We start from the raw sequence: 14,630 nt of genomic DNA on the forward strand, positions 1-14,630 counted from the left end.
TTGTGCAACCATCACCACTGTTTCCAAATCTTTTCTGTCACCCCATTTAGAATCTCTGTGACTATTAAGTAACAACTCTCCATTGCTCCTAACCCTAGGTCCCTGGCAAGCACTGTTGTATTCTCTACTGCATGAGTTTGACCCCTCTAGCCTGTTCTTTGACTGACTTATTTCATTTAGCATCATGCCCTCAAGGTTCATCCATACTGTTATGTGTATCAGAACTTTGTTTCTTTTGAAGGTTAAATAACATTCCATTGTATGGATACCCCACAACTTCTTTATCCATTCCTTTTTTTTTTTTTTTTTTTTTTTTTTTTTTTTTTTTTGTCTTTTTGCTATTTCTTTGGGCCGCTCCCGCAGCATATGGAGGTTCCCAGGCTAGGGGCCGAATCGGACCTGTAGCCACTGGCCTACGCCAGAGCCACAGCAACGCGGGATCCAAGCCGCGTCTGCTGCCTACACCACAGCTCATGGCAACGCCAGATCATCAACCCACTGCGCAAGGGCAGGGACCAAACCCGCAACCTCATGGTTCCTAGTCGGATTCGTTAACCACTGTGCCACGACAGGAACTCCTATCCATTCATTTATTGATGGATGTTTAGATTATTTCCACATCTTGGCTATTGTAAATAATGCTGCAATGAACATAGGAATGCTAATATCTCTTCAAAGACCTGACTTCAACTCTTTTGGGAAAAAAAATCAGATGTTGGACTGTTTGATCATATGGCAGTTCTATTTTTAGGTTTTTTGGGGGGTTTTGTTTTTTGGTTTTGGGGGGTTTTTTAGGCCCCTCCATACTGTTTTCCAAAGTAGTTATACCATTTTACATTCCCACCAATAGCATACATGGATTCTAATTTTTCCACATCCTTGCCAATACTTGCCTTTTGATTTTTTGATAACAGCTCTCCTAACAGGTGTGCGGTTATAGTTTATTGCGGTTTAATTTGCATTTTCCTCACTATTAGTGATCTTAAGCATCTATTCATATGCCTGTTGGCATTTGTATGTCTTCTTTGGCGACATGTTCCCTTTCCATTTTTTAATCTGGCTACTTGTTTCTTTGCTATTGGGTTGTAGCAGTTTCTGACATGTTTTAGATATTAAGCTCTTCTCAGATGAATGCTTTGCAAATATTACCTCTCATTCCATTGGTTGTCTTTTCATTCTGTTAATTATTTCCTTTGATGTGCAAAAGGCTTTTAGTTTGATACAGTCCCACTGTTTTTGCTTTTGTTATCTGTGCTTTTGTCATATCAATGAAACAATTGCCAAGATCAGTGGCATGATGGAACACAATTCCCCTCACAATAACATCAAAAAGAAAATACTTAGGGAAGTTCCTTTGTGGCATAGCAGGTTAAGGATCCGGTGTTGCCATAGCTATGGCACAGGCTGTAACTGCAGCTCAGGTTCAATCCTTGACCCAGGAACGTCCACATGCCATAGTATGGGGGAAAAAAAGAGAGAGAGAGAGAGACAGAGAGAGAGAAAGAAAAGAAAGACAAGAAATAAAGAAAGGAAAAGACAAGATAAGACAAGACTTAGAGATAAACTTAACTAAAGAGGTAAAAGATCTGTACACTGAAAACTTTAAAGCATTGATGAAATTAAAGAAGATACAAACAAACGGAAACAGATCTGATGCTCATGGATTGGAAGACTTAATACTATTTAAACTTCCATACTACCCAAAGCAAAAAATTCATTTAATCCCTATCAAATTCCAAACAGCTTTTTCTGGTATAAACAGAAAAACATTCTAAAATTCACATGGAACCACAAAAAACACTAAATAGCCAAAACAATCTTGAGAAAGAAGAACAAAACTTCCTGACTTCAAAGTATATTACAAAGTTAATTAAAACAATATAGTACTGGCATAAACACAGATATAGACCAACTAAACAGAAGAGAGAGCCCAGAAATGAATCCACTCATATGTGGTCACCTGATCCTCAACAAGAGTGCAAAACAGGGAAAGGATAGTCTCTTCAACAAATGGTGTTGAGAAAACTGGATGTCCACATGCAAGAGAAGGAAATTGGACTCTTATCTTACACCACACACAAAAACCAATTCAAAATGGATTAAGGACTTAAATGTAAGACCTGAAACTGTAAAACTCCTAGAAGAAAACATAGCAAAAACGTCGTAATATTGGTTTAACCAGTGATTTCATGGATAAATAACTTTGTATAACAGAGTTTTGATACTCTTAGGCTGAAGACAAAACACTCTATTCTAGGTGGTAAACATGTATCTTACAGGTCCAGATTACAATTCTATAACAACTTTACATATACTAGAGGTGAACCAATAACTAAATAGAGTATAGATAATGACAGGTTTCTATCTGTGGGAGAAAGACGTTTCAAACAAGCATAAACACTTGTTAGCTCTATGTTGAGAGGGCCCAAAAGTAAGGACTCTCCAAGCTGTAATAAGAATACCTAGAGGACAGATTTTGGTTTCCAAGTACCATTCTCCAATAAAAGGAACTATATTTTGTAAAGAATGGCTGGTTTGGGGGTTAGGGTACAGAATAATATAAGATAAGCCTGGTGAATTTTACAGTGCTAGAAAGTAAGTTGGTGCTAACAATAATAAACAAAATAAAAATAAAATAAATACAAAGATGTGTGTTTGTCAAAAGGACACATGAGCCAGTCCACAAGAGCCAGGGCTGCAATAATTTGGGCAATATAATAAATAATGACAATTATGAATTTTAACCCAAAGAATAAAATAAATATCCATAAGGCAATAAATATCAATGAGACCATACTGATATAAATATACAAGTGAATGGATGAACTAAAAGGGGGAATTCTTCCTAACAGAAGAATTAAAAGTGCAGAAAGAATGAGGAAAATAGCACATCACCATGAGAGTACCAAGGCAGTAACTGCTGCAGGCAAGATCCCTGACTAGATCCCTCACTAGAGCTGGTTAGCTGAAGTTTAAAGAGAAACAGAGTATCCAGATTGCTGACAAGTATCTCCCATAAAGTATTTATTCACAACTGTGGTGGCTTTAACATAGGGACACTGTTTTCTTAAACACTCCTCCCTCTGGAAGATGGACCTTAATTCCCTGCACCGGACCTAATGCCAGGGGCTGGACAGAGTAACTCACTTCCAAAGGACAGGAGGTGGGAAGGGACATTCTGCAGAGAACCCAGGCAAATGCCACCTCACCAAGCGGTCAAGGGTAAGTCACCAGTCATAAGACACGCTGAGGCCACGCACCCAAAATCTATAACCTCCGTCTCACCAAGAGGAAAAAGTAAACCCAAACTGAAGGACAGTTTCTACGAAACTTCGAACCAGTCCTCTTCAAAGGTATCACGGAAATAAAAGACAAGAGAAAAACTAAGGAACTCTCACCAATTGAAGGGGAGTGGGGAAACAGAAACACTAAAAGCACTGTACTCTCCTGATTCGAATCTTGGAACAGAAAAAAATCAGTGGAAATACTGGGGAAATCGAAGTAGTCTGCAGCTTAGTTATGAGTATATGTTGAACCAATGTTAATTTCTTAGTTTAGGTCCCTGTTCCAGGGCTGTAGAGACATGAGCATTCAGGGTGGGGGTAGGCAGAGACTGCACTGGAACTGCCTATACTCTGCAATTTTTCCTAGAGAAAGCTTAAAAATGTTTTAGCTTCAGCTAAACACTTACACCCAGTAACCTGAAAGAAATAGGTCTCATTCCTGGGTAAGTGAAACCCAAAATAAAGGCAAATCAGCAGTAACCACTTATTCTCATTCAACCATGCAATCTGATTGTCTATATTTTCCAAACTCTCTCATAGTATGCATGTGATTCATTAAAAGTGGGTAAATATCTATTTTTTTACAATTTCAGGAACACACTTCTGTATTTAAAATAGATCACATGAGAAAGATAAATTTAACTTAAATCATGTTTACTTTTTCCAAGTTGTAAGTTCACTTGGAACTTGAAACAACAGTTGGGGACTGTCTGTAACCAGACAAGAATTTCTGTCAAGCTCAAAGTTATAAGAACTTACAAGGCTATGATACTGACTCATGCTAAAATGGTTAAGGGGATTCAAGGCATTGTCAGAAGCACAGAAAACAGTGAGTTTTAGAAATGTCTGAGGCCAAAGATAATGAACACTTGTAATATAGCATTTTAGTTTTTAGGACACTCTGAAATGCTTCGTATCTTAAAATGTTTAAAAATCAATACCTCTTTTTACTTTATGGATGGTTTACAAAACCTCCTTTAGAGGCTAAAAAACAACAACTATAAATCCAATTTACCTAAATATATTAAAATTTTAATGAAAGTAAAGAAAGTCCATCTGATCTCTTGGAGACAGAAATTCATACCTACATAATGGATCACTTTGAAGTTCATTCAAAGATTAGTAAACTAAAATTATAAAAAAAATTTTTTTAATAGGCATAAATAAATTTATATTTAAAATCAAATATTTGTTGAGCACATACTTCAAACACGACACACTGTAGGAACTCTATGAATACTATTTCATTAATATACGAAATAAAGATTGCTTAAGTTGACCAAGAGAAAATTTTGTACAAAAAATAGTACAACCATCTTTACTTAATCCCATTCTGTTTTCTTCTCCTTCTCCTTCCTCAGCCAACCCTGAGGCATGTGGAATTTCCCAGGCCAGGAATTGAATCAGACAGAGCTGCAGCTGCCGACCTATACCACAGCCACTGCCATGCCAGATCTGAGCTGCATCTGTGACCTACACCACAGCTCTTGGCAGTGCTGGATCCTTAACCCACTGAGCCAGGCCAGGGGTCAAACCCGAATCCTCATGGACATTAGCTGGATTCATCTCCACTGCATCACCACGAGAACTCCCCCTTTCTGTTTTCTAAAGACTTAAAATTAAGGCAAGGATCAGGAGAGTAGAAATACAAGAAAAATAATTTGGCATGATGTTTTTAGAGTGTTAACCTGTATTTGCTTAATAGAATAAAAGCATTAGTAATAACACTTGAATAATACATATTAGAAACAAAAATTTATTTGCCTCTCTGAGATTTTCTTGGCTTCTTTGCTTAGGTTGAATGAACAAAAATGTTTTCTGCCTTTCGAAAGCTTTGCTCTGTAAAATAAATTGTATTTACACTGAATACATCCTACCTGCCCTCATGGACACAGCTTCTTCTAAAATTCTGGAAAGGATGTATGGCCTGGGTAACATAGTGTTAATGTTTATGTAATATTCACTTCTAACTCTGAAGATAAACTTTGTCCCAAATACTTTAAGAGTTACTTAAAACAACTGAGGTACCAAGTCCTGTTATAGACAAGTCTATGAGAACTGAGACAACAGGATCATGACAGCAAATTGACAGATGTTTGTATGAGGAGGTGATATTTCTTGTTAAAAGTCACCCTGTGAATGTAGCTTTTACTCTCAGGTCAACTCAGCTGACTAGAGATCAAATTCAACAAACAGACTCCATGAACCCACACAAAAGGGTCAAGAGGATTTGTTTTTTTTTTTTATCTAGGGGAGTCAGCTTCAAAACAGTGTTACTGACTGAGGGTTAGCCTCTACTGTGAAATACAACTCAGTTCAGTGTTTATTTATCCCAATCCACCAACTTTTTAGTTCAGGTTTTGGGCATCAACATGAAAAAGGATGACCTCCAGCCAAATCTTGATATCAATTTACTCTTCACGTCCTACAGCCAACACTGAAAATCTGAATTTTACTTACTGAATAAGTAAGATACTCTGGACTTATTCTAATAGCTAGTTTGTTCTTATGAGCAGTAATAACAACAGTTCATTGAGCATTTATTATGTAGCAGGCACCATTGCAAGTACTTTACTCGCATTAACTCATGAAAGCAGTTTGCATTTTTTGACTTCCTATGTAAGGAAGAAACTCTCTAGCTATTTAACATGCCTATGCCTGACACAGGGAATACACTGACTTAATTCTTCTGGTTTTTAGTAGCTCTTTTTAAAAAAGGGATGAGTGACAGCACTGCCACAGTCTACCCAAGCAGTACAACAGAGACACAACACGTAATCCCTGAGTCAAGGCCCCGTGCTCCACTACCCCTCATGCCTGTGCTGGGAACAGAGTGAAGCACATCAGCGCTCCAGCACAGATGGCCCTGTTCTAACAGGATCTACTAAGAGAATTCACGTGTGCTCATGAAAAATGAACTTTTACCCTATAATCTCTGCATATGAATGCCAGCAACCAGAAGAAAATTATTACTGATAGGATTAACATAAAACAATTTAATTATACCAAATTTTTAAAAGAAAGTAGGAATTCCCACTGTGGTGCAAAGTTTAAGAATCCGACTGCAATGGCTCAGGTTGTTTCAGAGGCATAGGTTCAATCCCTGGGCTGGTGCAGTGGGTAAAAAGATCTGGTGTTGCTACAGCACAGGTCACAGCTGTGGCTCTGATTCAGTCCCTAGCCTGGGAGCTTCTTTCTGCCTAAGGTGCAGAAAGAAAAAAAAAGAGAAAGAGGGAGGGAGGGAAGAAGGCAGAAAGAAAAGCAGGCAGGCAGAAGAAAGTGAAGGTTTTATTTTATGTCAATATATTCCCCAAAGATATATAAGAATACTCTATTAGGTACTCTATTAGGCATAAGAAACTGTAATTTGGGAATTAACTTTTACCCTGTGATAGACTGCATATATAAACAAACAAATTATTTTTGATATTGAATATATTAAAATTTAGAACTAGCCTATAAAACACATATCATTATGAAAAGAGTGAATACATACATATGCATATAAAAAAATGGAGGAAAATCCACCAAAATGTCACAAACGATCATCTGTCATCTTGGAGATGGCATTTTTGGTCATTTTTTTGCTTCTTTTTAATCTTTCTATAATTTCCTACACTTAACCTGTATTACTTTTATTTCAAATTTTTAAAAATAGCTGTAATTTTTTCTGATGGTGAGAATATTTAAATTTAAAATTTCTATTGAAATTCTGCCCACCAGAGTTATACTTGGATGCATTCTAGAGCCGTCTTGGTGTCTCTCCTGTGTTTCTGTGTGGGTGTGTGAATAAGTAGTCACAAATGTACATATCTGCATGCAGAAAGAAATATACATCATTTCATAAAGATAAAATTATTCTATTTTGTGGCTCAATTTTTTTCTTCAATGGTATACCATTTACTTTCTACATGTACACAGTGATTTTTAATAGCTGCATCCTACTCCATTATATGATTTATCAGTTACACCTCAGCACCCAGTTTAGACATCACTTCCTTAGAAAGCTTTCATTTCCTCCTTAAGGCCGAGTTCAGCTCCCTCAGGGGCACTCCAGCCATACTCTATACCCTGGGCTCTGCACTCAGCAAATGTCAGCCAACTGCCTTCTTTTCTCAACCATAAGGGACAGTCTATGTCTGACTGACTGTGGGCCCCATGCCTACTGTGATGCCCAATAAAGTACTGCTGAAATATTAGTTGTTTCCTTTTTAAAAAAAAAACACCATAATAGGATCAACGTTCGCCCATACAAATTTGTGCACTTATCCAATTATTCCCCTGGCATATATTTCTAAAACTGGAATTGCAGAGATAAAGGTATATACATTTTGGATTGTAATAAATATTGCCAAATGCCCTACACAATCTCTGAAGAAATTTACATTCCCATCACCAACAGCTGAAAGTGTCCACTTCTGCATATCTTCAAAATACTGAGTACTATCATCCTTATTTTTTAAACTTTAACTAAAGTGATATCACTATTCATCACTTTTACAACTGGAAAAAAAACTTTAAGATAGTACAGGTTTGTTATTCTTTTTTTTTTTTTTTTTTTTTTTTTTCTTTTCTTTTTTTTTTGGCTACACCCACAGCATGCCTAGGTTCCCTGGTCAGGGACAGACCCTCACCGAGCTGCTGCAGTGACAACACCAGATCCTTAACCCACTGTACCACAAGAGAACTCCAGGTTTTGCTATTCTTAAAAATAGACAGCTATTAATGAAGATGCAGTTAAAAACACTAAATAAGTTATATTTAGAGTAATTGCTCATGTTGAATAAGAGTTCATTTGCTGAATGGTTCTTTATGTTCAAGTAAAATAGTGCCCATTCTTCTGCTCAACTCTTTTCAAGTACCTGAAGGAGAGACGAGATAAATATAGAGGAAAATGTAAATGATAATGCTTATGTGATAGAGAAAATGTGCAGGAAAACCAGCTAATGTAGAGCTCAACCCACTGCAGTAGGATGTACACAGTTTAACAGGCAAGTTAGGAGCTGGGGAAAAACCCTAAGGCATGGCTTCAGGAAACAAGATGAGTTCCCATCGTGGCTCAGGGGTAACAAATCCAACTAGTGTCCATGAGGATGTGGGTTCAATCCACCCACTGTTCTCGCTCAGTGAGTTAAGGATCCAGCAGTGCTGTGAGCTGTGATGTAAGTCACAGACACAGCTCAGATTCCATGTTGCTGTGGCTGTGGTGTAGGCCAGGGAGCTGCAGCTCCAATTCAACTCCTAACCTGGGAACTTCTATATGCCACGGGTGTGGTCCTAAATAAAAGACAAAAAAAAAAAAAAAAAAAAAAAGAAGAAGAAGAAGAAAGAAAGAAAGAAAAAAGGTGAAATTGAGAACTTTACTGAGGAGGCGGTATATGCTGCTCTGACAAATGAAGTTGAAAGATGCTGTCTTGCTGTTCTAGAATTTTATTTCCAAAAGCTTATTGCTTATCATTTATCGCATTTCCTAAAGCTTACTGTTCACAGGAATGCTTACTAGTACCCCAAACTCAGTGTGTCCAAAAGAAAACTAATATTCTTCCTCTCTTCCCCGTAGGATGCTTAATTTTGGATCCAGGCCATGATACTATATCTAGACTTGCCCTGTTCAGTATGTAAATACAGCTCATACAAACTGAGATGGGCTGGAAGTAAAATATTCACTGGATTTCAAAGAGTTAGCATAAAACAGAATACAAAATTCTTATAATTTTTATACAGATTATCTGTTGAAATGACCATATTTTAGAGTCACTGAGATGAAAACATATTGTTTTTATTTTTATTCTTTTATGGCTACATCGGTTTCTGGGCCACAGATTGAATCTGGGTCACAGCTTCCACCTTCACAACTGCAGCAACACTGGGTCCTTTAACCCACTGCACCAGGCTGGGACTGAACCCACACCTCCACAGTGACCCAAACCACTTCAGTCAAATTCTTAACCCACTGTGCCACAGTGGGAACTCCTTAAAAACATATTCTTAAAAAGTAATTTCACCTGTTTGTTTCCTCACCCCTCAACCCTGCCACTTTTTAAAACTGTGGCCGCTGGGAGTTGATGTGTGTGGCTCATATTTATGGCTTATATTCTATTTCTATTGCTCAGCAATGATCTAGACCATGGAGACCAAGTTGTGCCCTGAGAATCCTCCAGAAGGGAGCAAAGAAACAAGGGAGAAAGGAGCTCGCTGGGAACTGTGTTTGCCTTGATCTCTGAGCCAATGAAGAGGATTTCCAGGCATTAGCAAAGATGAGAAAACTAGTTATTGAACACCAGACGATGGAGAATTCGGCCTCTCCCTAGGTATCTCCCTGCTGCTCTCGCCAGAACCTGCAGTGTGGTGCCTCCCAACATCTAAATGTGTCTGGGTGGGACTAGGAAGCAGCAACTGGGGCCAAAGGGTTAAAACAGGAAAGGGTGTATCCTGTGGCCAGGAGTGACCAATAAAGAACCAAGAGGACCATGAACGTGATGGGTGCATGCCCAGCTGACTCCTTTTCGAGTGCCAGCCTGAGCTCTGAGTTTGGGTGGAGAGTTTTGTTATGTTTTATTTCTGTTGTGCATTTCGAGGTTGGCATCACTCCCTCGCAGGGCTTCCTTTAACCCTAACAAAACCCCAGGTTGTCCCAATCCCAAAGATTGCCTGAATCTCAACAGAATTTGCCATGGGCCATGGAACCTAGGCCTTGGATGCCACAGCTGTCATTCACATCCAGCTTTGTGTCCATCTCCTGTCCTATGCAGATGGCAGCCTGGCCCAGTTACGTCACCTTCCCTCCTGCTCTTATCCCGTGGAAACTGCCACACGCCTTATGCTCAGGCCCAGCTACTGCACAGCTGAAGCCCTTGAACACTAAGGTCTTTTTCAACCTTCTGTTACTAAAACAAAAAGCAGCAGTTGCCTGGAGCCAGAAAGGGGCTTAAGAAACTTTGGGGAGGAATGCATACTTGCATTAATTTGTTTGTGGGGTGGTTTACAGGAATAAGCCTATACTCACCTCAGCCTGATCCCACGGGCAGCCACAGAGCATGACTGCCACTGCAAAGCTGTTCCACCTGAGGCAAAGAGGCCCCTCCTTCGCTACCAACCACACCTGAAGGCCTCTTGGGGTATGACCACCTTGGCAGTTCCTGGTGAGGCTGCGCCCATCAGCCAGGGCACCTGCTGAGAGAACGTGCAGCTGGGAGCTGTTGGCAGCCTATACTCAAAGCAGCTGGAGAATGGGGCCACCTATCTACTGAAAAACCGTGTTTCGGTTTGCTCACCTGTAAAATGGGGCTAATGATAGCAGCTACTTCATAAACTTGTCAAAACTAAATAATAATGCATCCAAGGAACCAGAATAGCACTTTGTATTAAGCAATATATGTAATTCACTTAGAATCACACACGGCACATAGTACATGCTCAACAAATATCATAATTTCGTTGTAGCTGGTGTGTCCTCAATGATGCCCACAGCAGTCTCATTGCCCAGGTGAAGGCCCAATGCCCTAAAGAGCTGCAAACCCAGAAGCAAGATTTTTTTCACCATTACTTAAGGGCCATGGAAAGATGTCACATCTAGGTGACTGCCTAGACAGACAGACACATCCATTTTATCTGACATTTTCCCCAAGTTCAAAATAAAGCAAGGATATCCTTTCTGTGGTTCTCCTTCAAGAGCAGGGATGGTACTTTTTGCTTGTGTGAGAGCCCTCAGTAGAAGGTCTGCCCCTAGCTGTGATCGGAAAACAAAACCTTTTCTCACCTGTACTGTGTGACCCCAGTCCTGAAACCAGGGTCCTCTTCAGGCAACACAAAGTTCCCACAGGTACACCCCATCCTTGGACCATCACTTACAGTCTTGGGCGGGGGCCAGTTCTCTGATTCTTGCGTCTCCTTGAAGCAAGTACAGAGCGCAGGCTCTTCCTTTCGTCCTCTCTCCCAGTTTTGGAAACCACATTAGCCCCTCTGACATCCGACAAGAGAGATGGGTCAGCAGCGCCCAGACAGGGTTCCCAGGACCGGGAAGCCCTGCCGTCGGACTCGAGGAGGGGGCAGGCTTCGCTGAGCAGCCGGTTACCCGGGGTCCCGGCTTCTCGGGATCGGCACACCTAGGGTGGCCACCGTCGGAGACGCAGCCCTGGCGGCTGTGACCTTTTCATGCCCAGGGTCGGTCCGCAGACGTGCGCCAGGACCCGGGCAGCCCCGTCGGAGCCTTTCCCTCGGCCCGCTGGGCATGGCCAGGGAACCCGCGACCTGGTCCAAGGCGTGCCCCTGGGCTAGCAGCCCCCGCCCGCGCCAGGAAGGAGGACGCGGGGTGGGGTCGAGATAGGCCCCGCCCCGCCCGCCTCTGGCCCCGCCTCTCCGACGCAGACCCTTTAGACTTTCCGCTGGCGCTACTCAAAGTGGGAGCGCTCCCAGAATGGGGGCAGGGGGGAAAGGGAGGAGTATGGGGTGATGGGAGGAATGGAGGCGGGGAGGGGATGGAGGCGGGGAGGGGAGGGGATGGGAGCTCAAGCCAGGAGCTGCGGCTGGAATGGAAAATGAGGGCAAGGAGTAGGGAAATGGAACTTTTAGGGGTTTTGGCCACACCTGAGGCATACAGAAATTCCTGGCCCTGGGATGGAACCCGGGCACAGCAGTGACAGGATTGGATCCTTAACCCACTGAGCCATTGGGGAACTCCTTGAACTTTTATTTTTGTTAAAACTAGTAAGGATAAGTTGTGGAAGTAAATATAACATATACATGCATTCTTAAAATAGTACATGACTTTAAAATAAATTTAGTAGAGGTGAGGGAGACCCTGGGGGTACCGATCGGCAGGGAGGTGCCCTTGGGTGCAAGTGTGAGAAACACCGTCACGACACAGATGCCTCTTCCTCTAGAGAGTTCCTGCCTCTGCTGGCGCGCCCCGCTGGGAGCACAGGTGGCCGAGGACCACAACCTTCCTCGCAGCCAGATTCATATTTAGGAGAAATCCAGTGATCCCCATCCCCGCCCTCTTGGGGAAAACTTTAAGGACGAGGGGTGGAGCTAAAAAGCCACAAGGAGAGCTTATGGGAGATGACCAGTGAAAGCCAAGGAACACGGCGCCCGGGCTGAGCGGACCCTGGGACCAGAGCGATTGCTGTCCTTTCCCGGTTTGGGTGGGTCCACTTAACAACAAAATAGCCCCATCTGCTTTAAATTTCCTGGCAAACGGAGTGTTTTTAAGTATCTTCAGTTTCCTTAAGCACCTGGTCCTCCACATTTTTCAAAGGCCTCAAAATGGAATTATGCCAGAAATGTGTGGAAGGTCACAGCAGGGCACAGCTGGGAGGGGACACCCGTATAGGAGGAGGCTGCCTTTTTATGTTTTCTTGAAGACACAAGAATAACAGCTTTCAAGATTTATGAAGGATCACACTGTCTTTTAAGAGATGCTCAGGTGTGAAGGGCCCTAGGAAAGGAAGAGTACCTTGGAGGAAGCTACAGTTCTCCTGCATTCCTCCCCTGCTTCTCACACAAACCCTTCACTTCTGGTCACCAAATGTGTGGAGGGTTTTCCCCACACCAAGCAGCTCGCCCCAGTGCCAGCTGGATGTCCTACAGTTGATCTCAATTCTAGCCCTAGCTCCCTGGATGGTGTCACATTGAAGAAGTCCTGGGCTCAGGCCCACAGAGCTGCTCCCCTGCAGAGCTCGTCACAAGCAGCAGGTTACTCCCAGCTTCAACCTCCTTACTCCCCAGGTTACTCCCAGCTTCAACCTCCTTACCTATCACCCAGTGCACAGCCAGGGGAAGAGATTTGTAGGGAGAGGCCTGAGAGGGGGCCAGCCTAGAAACCCCTGTCCCCATGCTGCTGGGATATGTCACCCTCCCTTAGCTGAAGGCATTCCCTGAGTGGGGAGCTCTCCCAACTGTGCTACTGGGATAATGGGACATCTCACGGGGCCATCGTCAACTATCAACCCCATTTCCATCCACTCTCCTCTCACTGGAGAAGCCTGAAAACACCAGATATGCCTTGGCCTTTCTGATGGACCAGCCCCTATACAGCAGCCCCCTCAGAATTGCTTCAGTAGAATAGATCCTTCTAGTGCTCTTATGGCCTAGGAATTTACAGGGCTTTGGTGAGAGCACTGTGTCAAGAACCAGGGACAAAGACCAATATATTTATTTTCTATAATCTCAAATACAGACTCTAGCCCATACCACATATGATGTATCTGATACACTAAATATTATACTGAATTTGTTAAGGAATATCTACAGTGCTTTATTATTTCCAATTGTGAAGAATTAAATATTTTAGAGTTCCTGTCGTGGCACAGCAGAAACGAATCCAACTGGGAACCATGAGGTTTCGGATTCAATCCCTGGCCTCGCTCAGTGGGTTAAGGATCCAGTGTTGCCATGAGCTGTGGTGTAAGTCACAAAGACGGCTCAGATCTGGCATTGCCGTGGCTCTGGTGTAGGCTGGCAGCAACAGCTCTGATTAGACCCCTAGACTGGGAACCTCCATATGCCATAGGTATGGCCCTAAAAAAAGAAAAGAATTAAATATTTAATTTGTAGTCTTATGTTGTCTCAGATCTGTCACTAAAAATGTTAGAAACAGTGCTTTATCAGTCAAAATTTATTTGAATAAACTTTTCACCTACTTTGTTTTGTCCCTGATAGAAATTTAAAAAATTTATTCTCTTCTTTTGCTTTTTCATCTGCAAGAATATTTTAGGCTATTTAGCATGTACAATGTTGTTGGAGTTCCTGTCGTGGCTCAGCGGTTAATGAACTCGACTAGCTTCCATGAGGACAGATTCCATCCCTGGCCTCGTTCAGTGGGTTGGGGATCTGGCGTTGCCATGAGCTGTGGTGTAGGCTGCAGATGCAGCTCAGATCCTGTGTTGCCGTGACTGTGGTGTAGGCCAGGAGCTGTAGCTCCATTTCAAACCCTAGCCTGGGAAACTACACATGCCTCAAGTGCAGCCCTAAAGAGACAAAAAAAAAAAAAAAAATGTACAGTATTGTTAAGTGTATATGAAATATGCAGCTCTTAAAAGTGCTTTATGTTTTTATCAACTCTAAATAAATTTCATCATTAGAAAATGTGAAAACTGATTATGCCAGTGACATACATACTTTGCAAACACTCAAAGCTCTACAAATGTTTTTGTTTGTTTGTTTTGTTTTTTTGGGTCACCCCCTAGGCATGTGGAGGTTCCCAAGCTGGAGGTTGAATCAGAGCTGTAGCCACTGGCCTACACCACAGCCACAGCAATATCAGATCCAAGCTGCCTCTACAACCTACACCACAGCTCACAGTAATGCCTGATCCTTAATCTGCTGGACTAGACCAGGAATGGAACC

The 14,630-nt window shown here is 42.0% G+C and overlaps 1 long non-coding RNA gene across 6 annotated transcripts in view; it reads right to left on the reverse strand.

The window, feature by feature from the left end:
* The window catches only part of LOC102165777, a 55,963-nt gene extending 44,407 nt beyond the window's left edge, over window positions 1–11,556 (reverse strand). For 4 of the 6 annotated variants that reach the window (XR_002346675.1, XR_002346674.1, XR_002346670.1 and 1 more), the window contains exon 1: window positions 10,291–11,556. This is a non-coding gene — a long non-coding RNA (uncharacterized LOC102165777). The remainder of the gene's footprint in view (window positions 1–10,290) is intronic. The other 2 variants (XR_002346671.1, XR_002346672.1) reach the window with 2 other exon arrangements.

This window comes from Sus scrofa, chromosome 8 (genome assembly GCF_000003025.6).
Source record: "Sus scrofa isolate TJ Tabasco breed Duroc chromosome 8, Sscrofa11.1, whole genome shotgun sequence".
NCBI lineage: Eukaryota > Metazoa > Chordata > Mammalia > Artiodactyla > Suidae > Sus > Sus scrofa.